Source organism: Poecilia mexicana, unplaced genomic scaffold (assembly GCF_051168715.1).
Source record: "Poecilia mexicana isolate PSO_F unplaced genomic scaffold, ASM5116871v1 scaffold_14, whole genome shotgun sequence".
Classification (NCBI taxonomy): domain Eukaryota; kingdom Metazoa; phylum Chordata; class Actinopteri; order Cyprinodontiformes; family Poeciliidae; genus Poecilia; species Poecilia mexicana.
The window spans coordinates 4,367,492-4,381,776 of NW_028263383.1; the positions used below are offsets into that span (position 1 = coordinate 4,367,492).

Below are 14,285 nucleotides of genomic sequence, written 5' to 3' on the forward strand. Positions count from 1 at the left end.
TTTCGGGGGAAAAAAAAAGTTTGATTAACAAAAGGTAAACAATAACACAGGTTTTGCACAGCTTGTATATTTGTCAACATGTACGGCGTAAATAAAATTACTCTGGATCAAATTCTACCAACCATGTTGTTCAAGCAGCCCCATTATGTCAAGAAATGCATAACAACAGAAAGTGCTGGGCTTTATTGTTGTCTTTCTTTTTTTCTTCTTTTTACAATAAATAAATTAAATGGTCTTGGCCATTTGCACAGCATGCTTGTGAATTAAAAAAAAAATCTCATTTAGAAGTTGGAGAAAAAAAAAAGATAAGAAAGCCTTGTGACGTCAGAATTTCAAGAGGGAAATCCTGAGTTTCACACTAACCTAATCTCAAACTCCAACACGGCTGTTGTTTAAAAATTGTTGCATTACACAGTTTTTTGTTTGTTTGTTTGTTTGTTTTGTGCTATGAAGTTCTTGCAGTTTGTATCATTCTCAAATAATTTCCAAAGATCAATACATCTAAAACCTCCATTGGTGAACATATTTATTCAGCGTAAGATTGGATAAAATTCAGGAGCATATCTGTTAATATAGCTTGTTTTGCTAAAAAATAATTAATCTTGTTGCTATGCAGCAACTGAGGAATCTGTCTGATTTGCTGACTTGTAACTAGAATATGGTTAAGTTGTGTTTGACGTTATTCTTACATAAATCTAGTAACTTTAGAGGTAAGTTAGGACAGAAACAGCTGCTCAAGTTGCCAAACGTTACACACACTTCAAAAAAAATTGTCTGAAAGTAGCGCTTCTGAGGTCAAGATATGTAGTGACACTGACATCCATTGTTGGATACATGCAGACACCTCTACTGTTGTCCATCTCATATAGGACCCATTTGTGCATTTTGATCCCTTCAGGTTTTGATGCATTTAAAATGAATATTCAGAAAAAAACAAGGGTCCCACTTTTCATAGAGAACGGTCCTACAACAAGCCAAGAACATGGGGTCATTATGTTACTAGCAGACAATGGCCTGGGGACTATTTTCAGACAATTTTCAATATGGCTTCATTTGCAAACTTTCTCTAATCCAGATGTTTTTCGGCACTAAATCAACGTAATCGACATTAGTTTTCAATAAGAGGTCAAAAAGAGATCATTTCCATGTTAGGTACAGGAGTAAACCGATGAAAAGGAGGGTATTCTTGCCCCGTCAGCCTGCAGCTGTATTTTGAAACAGCTTCTCTGTGGCTCAGATCTCGCACAGAAATCCACTCCGGGTTTTCCACGAGGCTCCAAAAATCTATGAAATGTGTTTGCATGTTCCTCTCTGCAAACGGGGATGTAGAGGTGGGATTGCAAGCGCCGAGAAAGCTCGGGGAACCCACGCGTTCAACACAGCCTCAGAGAAAGTGCGCTTTTCTCATTGAAGCGACGCAAAATCAGAATTGTATTTTATTTTATTTCTCTTCACGTTTGTCACTAACAAGCAGGCACCGGGTTAGGATTGTGTCTTTGGAAAAAGAAGCTTTTTTGTGCCCCTGTCTTTCCTTGTCTTCTTTCTTTCTCTTTTTTTTTTGTCACCATTCGCCACGGCAAGGCTGGGAGAGACACGGACCGCTCCGACTGTGGGAGCCCTCCCTTCTGTTTGAATCTGCTCTGGTAGGTGCGAATAATAATAATAAAAAAAAAAACGACTGAGTGTTTGCAAATATGCAGATATATGGAAAAGGAGGGAGGTGGGGGTGGATTATGGTCCGAGGTGGTGGAGGGAATCATACTTTGCTGAAGTCTGATGAAAGTTCGGATGTGATGTTAGTGTGGGATGAAGTTAAAGCATGATGTATCTGTACCCTGAAAGGTCTGATCGCAAGACAATACAAAATCCGATTTTGTTATTTTTTAAAAATTTTACTAGGGAAATAAAGTAAGCTGTAACTAAGGAGACGCCACGCTGCTGGACCTAAAGTACCTGCAGTTTAATGTAAACCAGCTGACAATATCGGTTATAGCTATGATCCATTAATTTGGACATCGCTTTAACAAAAGTCGCCTGGTGACTTGTTTTGTTACAAAAACTCTTATGAATGCGGATAACTAAAAGATTCGCGTATCCGTGCGGACCCTAAAATTAAAGATTGCCACTTCCTCGGTTTTTTTTTTTTTTTTTGCTTCCAGCTTGTCCTCATTTGAAAGTTTCCCACAGATGTTTTATTTTTTCCGCCACCACAAAAGGTACATAGCAGCATCTCCAAGTGGATCCAAAGAAAAGAAAAGAAAAGAAGGGGGGAAAAAAAAAATCCTCCAACTTTTTTCTGTGTGCGCGCCCGCAGCCTATTCGGGGGGTGAAAGAAGACGCAGCAGCAGGTTATGGACAAAGGATGGAGCGTTGAATCTAATTATTGCCACCAGGCTTTCTAACCTCCTCTGCGTTTGTGCGCGTGTGCGCGCGTCAGTCGAGACGGAGGGAGCTCAGCGAGTGGACAAGTACATACAGAGTCCGCCTGAAAATGGAGAGCTGCGTTCCGCGTTAGGTGTTCCCAGCGTCTGTCGCAAATGATTCACAACCACGCAGCTATAAACCAAACAATGCTCCCCCTCACACCACCGCTGCCTCTGTTAAATAAAAGCTGCTAACCTGGCACCTGCGCATGCACTGACGTCAGTCACGGAAACTCATTCAGGACTGATTCCCGGTCAGCGTACCTGACAGTTTGTATATCTGGCTCACCAGGGCAAGACTAAGAATCTGAAGGCAGACAGTTACAGTACCATTTTCTAGATTTGACGACATCACACACTAACCAGTCACTTTATTAGGTACACTCTGGATTTGTTGACTCCTTTTTGCCTACAGAACCGAAAAAAATTGTTTGTTGCATAGACTCAAGGTGTTGGAAACGTTGCTTAGAGATTTTGATGCTCCAGATTTGACAGCTGCACATCCATGATACGAATATCCTGTTCAGCAATATCCCAAAGTTACCGCGTTTGACTGAGATCTGGGGGAATGGAGGCTACTTGAATACAGTGAACTCAAAGTTTCAGCTGATTAGAGTTTTATGACATGGTACATTTTCCTTCCAAAAACTGTCCATCAGAAGATGGGTACACTTCAGATATGAAAGGATGAGCTTGGACACCAACAATAACAAGTTGTCTTGTGGTGTTTAAAGTGGCCAAAATGTGCCAGAAAATATCGTTTACGCCTAATTTTTAATGCAAAATGTTGCAACTGAAATTCAGATTCATCAGATCAGGAAACATTTTTCCGGATCTATTACTTTCCTGTTAAGGTGAGCATTTGGGAACTGTAGCCTCAGTTTCCTATTCTTAGCTGCATGAGTAGCATCTGGAGATGGTTTCTGCAGCTTTAGCACATCTGCTTCGAGCTTTGACGTTTTGTTCACTGATGGTGTTCCACACACTTTGAACCAACTGCTAAACGCATTTAAAGTTACTTTAATCCCTGTTTAGTCCTTATCCTAACGGCTTAGTTTGAACTTGAACAAGTTGTCTCTACTACCTCTAGACCTCTAGACTGACTAAGTGGCAGCAATAATATTTTCTTGTTCACAATTAAAAAGCACCGATTAAATTATGGATTACGATTAACGACGTCAAGCACAGCAAACATATTTACAAACTACCCTGGATTGCAGTTGCTAGAAAACATACATATTAAAAGTACACATTGTACTTTATCCAAAAATCAAAGTCAAAGTGACAGAGATCGAGGTGGCCTCAGCATTTATTGTAGCATTGTTCCTCACTATGAGTAAAAGTCCACTAATTTGAGTCTTTGGTCAGGAATATTAAACATGGTAAAAAAATAAAAAAAAAGTCACATTTAACTCACAGACGAAGTCAGACTGGATTTTGACTTGCACTGTAAAGATTCAAGACTTTACTATGACTTGCTGTCTGGGACTCAAGCCTGACAAACAATATTTATCTCATTCAATCAGGGGTGAAAATAAGGCAGAAAGTGTAGTTACACGTGGTGAATGATTAATGTTGACCTCGTGTTTCATAGTGTATACAAATGGCACGTTATCATCGTAATGTTAGGCACACTAAGCGTGGCTTCTCGTGTGGTTTCTCATCAGGATGTGCCAGTAAAAGGAGTAACCAACCCCTTTCAAGTTTGCCTGCTTTTATTAAATGCTACCATCAGTCTATATCTAAATCAAACATTCAATAATGTTTTGTTTAGGCATAACCAGCAAACTCAAGACCTCAACTTATTGCATACTTATTATACGTATGCTATTTCTTTAGCCTTTTCCATGGGTTTACAGAGCTTTGCATTATATAGTATTGTGTTGATAGCACACAAAAAATATATATTTTAAATGTAAATAGTACACTCTTTTGGAAGGAAGACATACATAGATGAGAAATTCTCTACATAGCAAACAGAAAATGGGTAAAAAGGGGTAAATTAGCGACAGGACTGACATTATTTAATTGTCTTGTGAACATTTGTGAATGAAATCTCTGAATGTTAGTCAATGCTTCAGTTATTAGTTTCTTAGATATTTTAGTATCTCCAGTTTAATGATCATATTCAAATACCTTATATAGATTAAGACTCAGTAATAAAAAAATATTTAACACACACATAGTCCTGCATATTTATTGGCACCTCCCATAAAATTTTGTTACAGAGCCTTAAAATAAAATAATTGACTTGGAGATTTTGTATTCTCTCATGTCTTTCCTACTTTGGAGAGAGGCTAAAGGAAATTGGTGTCAGTGTCACTTAATAATTCTACCCCATGAAAGCAGGAAGGCTCAGATTACTGATCAAAAGTTCCTGTTCATTCTGATCAACTTACAAAAAGTTCTTATTCTTTCATATCTATTATTAGGAGTTTTCATGAATGGTTACTGTGATCTTGTATTTTTCTTTTTTGTTAACTTATAATTGGGATGATTTTTTTTCCCCCAGTGTCTGGGGTCTTTCTGGATGGAGTTTGCTTGTTCTCCCTGTGCATGTACGGGTTTTCCCCTGGTACTCTGGCTTCCTGCCACAGTCCAAGAGCATGACTGTATGACTGTTTGGTTCATTTAAAGATCAGTTTGCAAAAGCAGCACTTTGTGTTGGTGAACTACAATTTTATTGATGCCATTACTTCTAGTAAAGGGAAAACAATGTGTAAACTGTGAGAGAAGCCTTAGGTTGCTCTTGGGTGGCTGTGCAGGGGACTTCTGTCTTGAAAGTGGCAAGATTTGACACTAGGTGCTTTTAAGTGGGGCAAATAGATGATCAAAAGATACAAAAAGTTACAAGGTTGATCATTGTCAAGAATGAGGTGAACAAATATGCTTACATCCTCATTAAAACTAAGAAGTTGAAATGGGATGCATGGGAAGTTCATCTTACTTTACAGCCACTAAATGCTACATTATTGTAGCAGAATTAAATTGGTTATTATGTGCTTATGCCAAAAAGACAAACAGTTTATCTCCTGCTTGCAGTATGTAGACAATCATTTCTGGCTGTAGCTTCATATTGTGTAAATGGATCTCAGATTCTTATACAGTGTGTAAGAGTAAAGCGTATACACTTTTTTTTATTATTACTTTAGGTTTAACCTCCAGCTAATTATAGTAACTGAAATCATGCAAATTATTTCATTAAAATAAACCCACAACACTTGTTGTAAGGGGAATGTGTTCCTGCATGTGTGTGTATGTGTACATTTGGATGAGGGGTGATGAGAGACAAATTAATGACAACGCAGTCAGTTGCATACAGGAAAACGGCTAAATAAGTGTAATAGCATATTTATCTGAATTCTTATTTGGTCATTTTAGAATGTCCTCAGTTTTGCATTTAATATATTTTTATATGACATGTTTGTAAGGAAACGTCTACCTGCAATGGACATCTAAACCTACCATGAGATTTATCTTGCCATGTATGTTGGCATATTTAAAATGCTTTCCATGTGGGACCATGAAGAAATGAAGCATGTTCTATAAAACATTGTGTCCTGTTATGTATAGCTTATGATGCACTCCCATAATCAGTGTGTGCTTTTAGAAGACGGGTGTCAAACTTAGTGTTGTTTTGCGTCGGAGTAGCCTGGCCATCGCCTTCCTATAAAATTCCCTCTTGATTAACATTTTGCTTCACAGCACAGTCTGGGCTTTCTCCCATTTACTTGGATTCCTCCTGCAGAATTTGTACCGCATTACGTACGTCATGGACAAACGTCAGCGATTTCGTTAAATTTAAAAGAGTCCACACCTTCTGTACGAAGGAAAACATAGAGGCTGGTTTTTAATGAGGCTAGCATCGGAGTAAATTACTTTTTGCCCTAATGTCACTCCTTCTTTTTATTGATTCTCTATCTAATGATTACCTGACTGTTTTGGGCTAAAGGTAACAAAATGTGGTCGTGTCTCCAAGTGGTCCAGTCAGGAGAGAAGTCCGACTCTCCTGGCATGTCAGCCACTCCAAATATTCAGCCTGCTGACGTGATTGAATCTTTCTCAGTACAGACAGAGCTTCTGCATAGCATGCCATGAGATTAAGTTACATATTACCAGGTAATTGCTGCAATGTGCGTTTTGCTCTCGCATACGAACTGCAGCAGTTATTTAGTGGTAAATGTGGTATTTCTTAGTTGCAATGTTCATGTTACACTTTAAAGTCATTCCTAAAGCTGTATCTCTCTTTTTTCGCCATTAAATCTCAAGACAAATAAGCAAACATGTGAAGACCTTATGTCATTTAAGGATAAATTTGAAAAGTTTTTTTTGACAAAGCTCCCCAGTGTATTTCAAGAGTCAAATTATATTTTGAGTGATGACATTAAATGTACATATCCAAATACTTAAACTTGCTTTCTTCAAACTGAGGAAAAAAAAAAAGCTAAATTATGACAAAGCTTAAAAACATAAACAGTTCCAAAAGAAATACCTCAACACTACGGCTACTGTTTCTTCTCCTGTGTAACTTCACCTAAGGAACTGGTCACCAATTATTTTTGCAGATGCTTTAATTATAGGTTCTCACAAAACACTAAGGCTTTGCAGTTTTGAGCTGAGCTATCTGACCGTTCTGAAGAATGATTCACTTGTGTAGTTCCTGGACTGTATTGATCTTTTGGTAATTTATACATTGGTCTTTATCTCCGTGCTGTCATCCAGTGTTGCACATTGTGCACAAAGACATTTACAAAAAATAAAAAAAAAGAAAACAAGAAAGAACCATTGAGATGTCAAGAACAACTTATATGAGCACATGTTAAGAAACGGAAGAGGCTTAACGTGCAAGAAATGGCACTTTAATATGTGGTTCAAGAAAAAATATTGTCCTAAAAGACATCACTTAGTCTTTACATTTTGGATGTGCCAATAAATAAAGTGAGCCTGTCAGTTGAATTAAACTACATCAGCTATAGTTTTACCAAAATGACATCCAGGCTGTCTTTAAATTGCAGCTGCAGTTTAGGAGACAGTTCACATGAGGACATGAGGCTTCTCTGTAAATGATGCGCTGAGGGGAGCTGAGAAGCCAGGGTGTTGGAAGTAGAGGAGGGTGATTAACCAGGGACTATATGCCATGCTCAAGGTTTATTATGATTGAAAGAGTGTGACTGATAGGGCACACAGCATGGGAGAATGAGAGCGAAGCTAATACATTGTAGGTGGACTTGCTGTCAGTTCTTACCTTATGTTTTAATGCAGTAACAGCACTGTATGACTGCATGCTGGACAAAAAAAAAACCTCCCCTCACATAAATATGGTAAATAAATATTTGCCATTGGAAGCACTTTTGTAATTTCGCAGTTTATATTTTTGTACCTTTTTCGTTTTTTAGTCTCATAAACAAAACAAAGATTAAAGAACGAGCCATTCAAGATCAGTGCCAATTCTCAATGCAGTGCTACATTAAATTAACAAACGATATGCCGTATATATTGTTAAAAACTGAGTAGTTTTACATTGTAATAATATAACACACTGTATTCCGTCATTTCTACATACCTTACATTAGTGCTTGGATTTTCGCTCAGTGATGATGTTCAGGACAGTGCAGGACAGCCTCAAAATGTAGTTAAGTTAGGGTAATTTATACATTGGTCTTTATCTATAGGAGTTGTCAGGGACCAACTCCTACAGTCATTTACTTAAAAGGCCAGTAGCTTTTATTATTTGTTTCTAAAGGTATATCTGACTCAACACATATTACAGGCTTTAACAAACTTACAACTTACACTTGTTGTGTTTCCACTACAAATGTTTTCAAATCCTTATTGATTTTCTGCCAATATCCAAAAAAATACAATTTTGCAAATTGAGGTGTTTCCATTAAATAAGAAACCTGATTAAAATCACGTGAATAAGTTTTGTCATGGATTGAATAATTGAAAAACATGCTGCACCATCATCCTTCTACCTCTTCCAGACGTCGTCTTCGTTTTTTCTGTCAGTGGTAACATCTGGTTGTTGATCACATGACTGGTGTGATGATTGCAGTTTTCAAAATACACTAATTTTGAAATAGATGGAAAATCACATCATTCTAGCGCAAAATAACTTTTGTCAAAAAAACGTGTTTTTTTTTTAAAATCGGTGTGTTTAAATGGGCAAATTTAATTTCCCAACTCCAGTTTGCGCGACTTTATGGTCAATGGAAACACAGCTAATGTTTTCACAAGGAGCAGGATTTGACATTGCTAGACTAAAGTTAGTTTGTTTGCTGTCTGACATAATATGACCTTGATCATTTTGATAAATTGACTTGGAAACATATATCAGTACAGACCCAGTTAGTTGTTATTTTATTTCTTTACCATTTTGTACATTTGTACCTTTGTAAGCATCAGTGGTTGCTAAGATTCACAAACATTTACTTTCTGGTTTAAAAGTGAAGTTTTTAAAATGAATATGTGTACAAGTTATTGACAGTATATGTGTTATTATTTTCCTTTAGGACTTTTTAGATTATTTTTGGGTTATTGTGCATAGTTTTCACACACAAAAAAATATAGCATTGTGTCTTATGGTAGACTAAAATATTTTTTACATGCTCTTGATGTGCTCATTTTCACTCCCTTCCATTTTGCCATAAGTTAAAAGTTGGCTAGTTTTAAAGAGGTTAGCAAATCTTTGTCTTTGAAATTGACAAAGACAGATTTTATTATCACTATCAATGGAGTCTATATTAAAGCATTCCTCCACTTAACTTTCAGGAAAAGCCATGTTTATAGAAGTTTATATGTAATTCATTAGGCGATATGTCTGGCTAATCAAAATAAAAGTACTTCCTGTTCTGTTAACTCTTAAATTCACTCACTAGACTATGTTTTCTTCATTACGTTTGAATTTGTAGCGTACTTTGTAAGTTGAATCGAATGCTAAAATATTATAAGATAATTGCTAATTAGTGTTAAATGACGTGCGTTAAATGGTCAAATTACCGCAATTCACTGTTATTATGGGTTGCAAATGTTTGCGAGTGTTTTGTTTTTTTTAATAAAAGAAAAACTTGTTCACTTAATTAAACCATCACTAAAACAGTTAAATGTTGACTGAAGACATAGTTTAGAGGGATTTTTTAGTCACATACAAAGCCTTCTCCAGAGACTATATGAAACATGAAATCCACTAATTCAGCACTCTTTACTCGCAGCTGAGCACAGATTCTGGTAGGACGGGGATGCTGTCGGGAAACCAGACCCGGGTCAGTGCAGCATCGGGGAAACTGAAACTACGGGGTTGAAGGGCTGCAGAGCTGGCTCTGGTTCTTTGGCGCCGCATCCCCCTGAGCTGGTGAAAATGTGGGGGCTGTGCTTTAGCCTTTGAAGCTTTACCTCCCACTAATTCTGGCCTTCCAATTTCCACACACTGCACAGACACCCCCCCGACCGTCCGTCCTCCGCCCCTCTCTTTGCCTTTGTTTCCCTTATAAGGATTTACCCGGCCATTTCCTCAACGTTTCTGAAAGGTGGTGCGCTTGTTTGTTAACATGGACAGGTCAGAAAATAGCATCATTATATAATTAGGTGTTTAATTGCTCTGGAGAGTCACGGGTTTGTTTAAACTATGAGTAAAACTCGTTATAAATAAATGCCACCTTACATTGTTTACATTGGAAATTTTAGTAGATAACTGAATTTCAAGATGACAAACTTTTTTTTTCTAAAAGTAAAAAATAATGACAAACAAATGTTTGTCGGTGAAAAGTGGATAATCTGCACAATCTTGAAAATTTGGGATTTTTATTCATCAGGTTTCAAGCCTGATTAAGTATGAAAAAGTAAATGCAATTAGTTAGACATTAAAATAATTAAATATTTAAAAATAAAATTCAAAATATTTGAAAAATAAAGTGTTTTGTTAAATTTTCTAAATAATGTCTTTAGCTTTGTTTTTCCACACCAAAATATAATTTTTTGTCATAACCTTGAACCTTCTATGTTTTTGTGTTAACCCACAGATAAATGGAAAGTCATTAAACAATTAAAAAAATAGCTATTTTTGAACTTTCTGTCAGCTTCTAAGGCCATTTTTAATGTGTCTTTTTAAATGAACCTGTTGTTTTCATAAACAAAAGAAAAGATCCATTGATCACAAACTCTGTCTATGTAATATGTATTTGTTAAAGGATGATGCAGTGGAAATTTGATGTAATTTTAAGGCTAAACATGATAAATTTTAAAACATTCCTGTCATAAGTTGTTCCGTATTTTTTACAGAAGTTGTGAAATAGCCCTTTAACACATTTAAAGAATGTAAATGTGGTCTACTTCACATTTATATTCTTTCATGATCTGTATGTATTAATATTAAAAAAGAACCTTGTAAATCTGTGTTGTGAACTGCTGGTGAAAACATCCTAAAAGTTAAACCTGATAAAGAATCAGTGTTGTTTATGAAAAAAGAGCTGTGGCAGCAGTGGAAACTTTGGACATGACCTCATGTGGCCAAACTTTTGGATTGGTGCAGCCAATATTTCCTGCTGGATAAAGACAAAAACAGACTGTTTTGGAATACATTGCAAGCAGTGCCTTGCTTGTGATAGAAAGTCATTTATCAAGAAAATTATTGTCCTTGCTACAAATTAATTCATTAGATTTTATTATATTGAAGTAGCAGGGACTTGGCTCCCCACCTTGTAATTTCCTTGCAAGCCAATCAGAGAATCTGCAGGGGAGCAGGTGTTGCCTCATCAGGCAGGAGTGTGTAAGGTTTGATTAATGGATTGATTTGGTAAGAAAAGAATTAGAGGTGTTGTAAAAGCTGTTGTTCTTGGGCAGAATTTTCATCAAATACTTGCGCAGTTGGGTGAGAAATTTCAATGCGCCTAATGAAACTCATTCACAGGTAACCATTGTTTTCTGCACAAATTCCCTACTGAATAGCAATCGTTACATCAAATCTGTATTAAAAATGTTTTATACTAAATTCTAGTTCTGAAAGATGTGATAAGTTGATTAATTTGGGGGACCTCACTTGTGGAATAATTTAGTTTTGTACTTGTTTGCTGTCAGATTTATAGCGTTTTAAGTTTATTCTCACACTTCTGGCTTTGTTGCTTCTCAGCCACACAGAGCAGCTTTTAAACCAAAATGCTCTAAAATAGTTCTGCCCCACTCGCTCAGCAGATGACACACTTTACAGGTGCTGGTCATAAAATTAGAATATTGTGATAAAGTTCATTATTTTCCATAATGTCATGATAAAAATTAAATTGTCATATATTTTAGATTCATTGCACACCAACTGAAATATTTCAGGTCTTTTATTGTTTTAATTTTGATGATTTTGGCAAACAGCTCATGAAAACCCAAAATCCCTGTCTCAAAAAATTAGAATATTATGAAAAGGTTCTCTGAACGAGCAATAAAAATAATCATCTGAATCAACAAAGTAACTCTAAACACCTGAAAAAGATTCCTGAGGCCTTTAAAAACTCCCAGCCTGGTTCATTACTCAAAACCACAGTCATGGGTCAGACTGCTGACCTGACTGCTGTCCAGAAGGCCATCACTGACATCCTCAAGCAAGAGGGTGAGAAACAGAAAGAAATTTCTGAACGAATCGGCTGTTTGCAGAGTGTTATATCAAGGCACCTCAGTGGGAAGTCAGTAGGAAGGAAAAAGTGTGGCAGAAAACGCTGCACAACGAGAAGAGGTGACCGGACCCTGAGGAAGATTGTGGAGAAGGGCCGATTCCAGACCAAATTAAATTTTCATCTCCATAAAACTTTTCAGCAGATGGAAGCATGAAGTGCTCCAAAATCTTCTGATAGCTGCTGCATTGATCCTGCCCTTGATAAAACCCAGTGGACCAACACCAGCAGCTGACATGGCACCCAGACCATCACTGACTGTGGGTACTTGACACTGGACTTCTGGCATTTTGGCATTTCCTTCTCCCCAGTCTTCCTCCAGAGTCTGGCACTTTGATTTCCGAATGACATGCAAAGTTTGCTTTCATCCGAAAAAAGTACTTTGGACCACTGAACAACAGTGGTCCAAAGTGCTGCTTCTCTGTAGCCCAGGTCAGGCGCTTCTGCCGCTGTTTCTGGTTCAAAAGTGGCTTGACCTTTGACCTGGGGAATGCGGCACCTGTAGCCCATTTCCTGCACACGCCTGTGCACAGTGGCTCTGGATGTTTCTACTCCAGACTCAGTCTACTGCTTCCCCCAAGGTCTGGAATCGGCCTTTCTCCACAATCTTCCTCAGGGTCCGCTCACCTCTTCTCGTTGTGCAGCGTTTTCTGCCACACTTTTTCCTTCCTACTGACTTCCCACTGAGGTGCCTTGATATAACACTCTGCAAACAGCCGATTCGTTCAGAAATTTCTTTCTGTTTCTCACCCTCTTGCTTGAGGATGTCAGTGATGGCCTTCTGGACAGCAGTCAGGTCAGCAGTCTGACCCATGACTGTGGTTTTGAGTAATGAACCAGGCTGGGAGTTTTTAAAGGCCTCAGGAATCTTTTTCAGGTGTTTAGAGTTACTTTGTTGATTCAGATGATTATTTTTATTGCTCGTTCAGAGAACCTTTTCATAATATTCTAATTTTTTGAGACAGGGATTTTGGGTTTTCATGAGCTGTTTGCCAAAATCATCAAAATTAAAACAATAAAAGACCTGAAATATTTCAGTTGGTGTGCAATGAATCTAAAATATATGACAATTTAATTTTTATCATGACATTATGGAAAATAATGAACTTTATCACAATATTCTAATTTTATGACCAGCACCTGTATGCACCCTTAATGCATTTGGCTGATAAGAGCAAGCAAAACCAAAAGCAGAGCTGAATCCAAGTGTGTAGTAAATGCTTTAATGTCTCTTGAAGCCGCATATGTGGTCAAATGAGCGGTGCAACAGAAGGTCGAAAGCGGAAAGGTGCACTGATTAATTTTTTTTCAGAATCAGCGATTCTAAAAAATCTCTGATTGTGAAGTGGTTAATTGAAAATTTTAACCAACTTTTTGTATCCTATATTAGTAACTAGCACGGCTAATAATGCTAAAACACCATTCTCCATTTGTATTGCTTTAAGAACGTAGATCCTTCATTTAAGTCTGAGATTTCTGAAAAGCTGCCACAGTTTCTAAATCTAAATCCATGACAGAAAGAATTTGAATCTCAGAACAGAGCAACTTTACTCTACTGCATTCAGCCTTCTTGTTATCTGCTTGCTGTCTTGCTCTTTCTCATATTATTGTGGTGTGAATGAAATGAAGACATACAGTATTTTTATGTGTCACAGAAAACTATTCCTCTTCCAGCAGCTTCTTACGTCTCTCTGCACGCACTGTGTTCATTTTATGCAATTCTTGGTTTGGTTTGCACAACCGCAGGGATGAGAATCGTCTTATTCCAGACATGGCAATTTCTTGGTGACTCGCCATAAAACAGGGTTCCTACACAAAAATATGGAATTTGATTAAATCATTTTCAAGTCTGGATGAATGAGGAAAAATTAAAATTGAGTGCCAAACAAGTTTGTGATTTATTTATATCTATAGATTAGAAAAATCTAAATTTCTGTAAAAATAAAGAGCTTCTTTTACTTAAATTTACTTAGATGATGGCCTTTAGTTTCGATGTGTAATAGCAAGTAAGATAAGACAAACACTCATTCTAAAATCAGCTTTTTTGCCCTCCATGTCATTTTAGTTCTAGGTTTAAATTGAATCCATGGATCTTGAAGTGATGCCAAACAAATTTTTGTTTTGGCAATTTAAGGTAGAACTGATCACAAAATATGATTTAAAGGGTCTGTTTGTAATCCAGGACAATGTAGTCTATATATATTTCTAT

At 37.1% G+C, this 14,285-nt stretch overlaps 1 protein-coding gene across 3 annotated transcripts in view; it reads left to right on the forward strand.

Moving 5' to 3' along the window:
• Positions 1–1,300: 1,300 nt before the first annotated feature.
• The window catches only part of cxxc5a (CXXC finger protein 5a), a 37,494-nt gene continuing 24,509 nt past the window's right edge, over positions 1,301–14,285 (forward strand). The window contains exon 1 of one of the 3 annotated variants that reach the window (XM_014993422.2): positions 1,301–1,643. The gene's annotated coding sequence lies outside the window, so the exon portion shown is untranslated. Of the gene's footprint in view, positions 1,644–11,158; positions 11,329–14,285 lie in introns of those variants that run through there. The other 2 variants (XM_014993438.2, XM_088012665.1) reach the window with 2 other exon arrangements.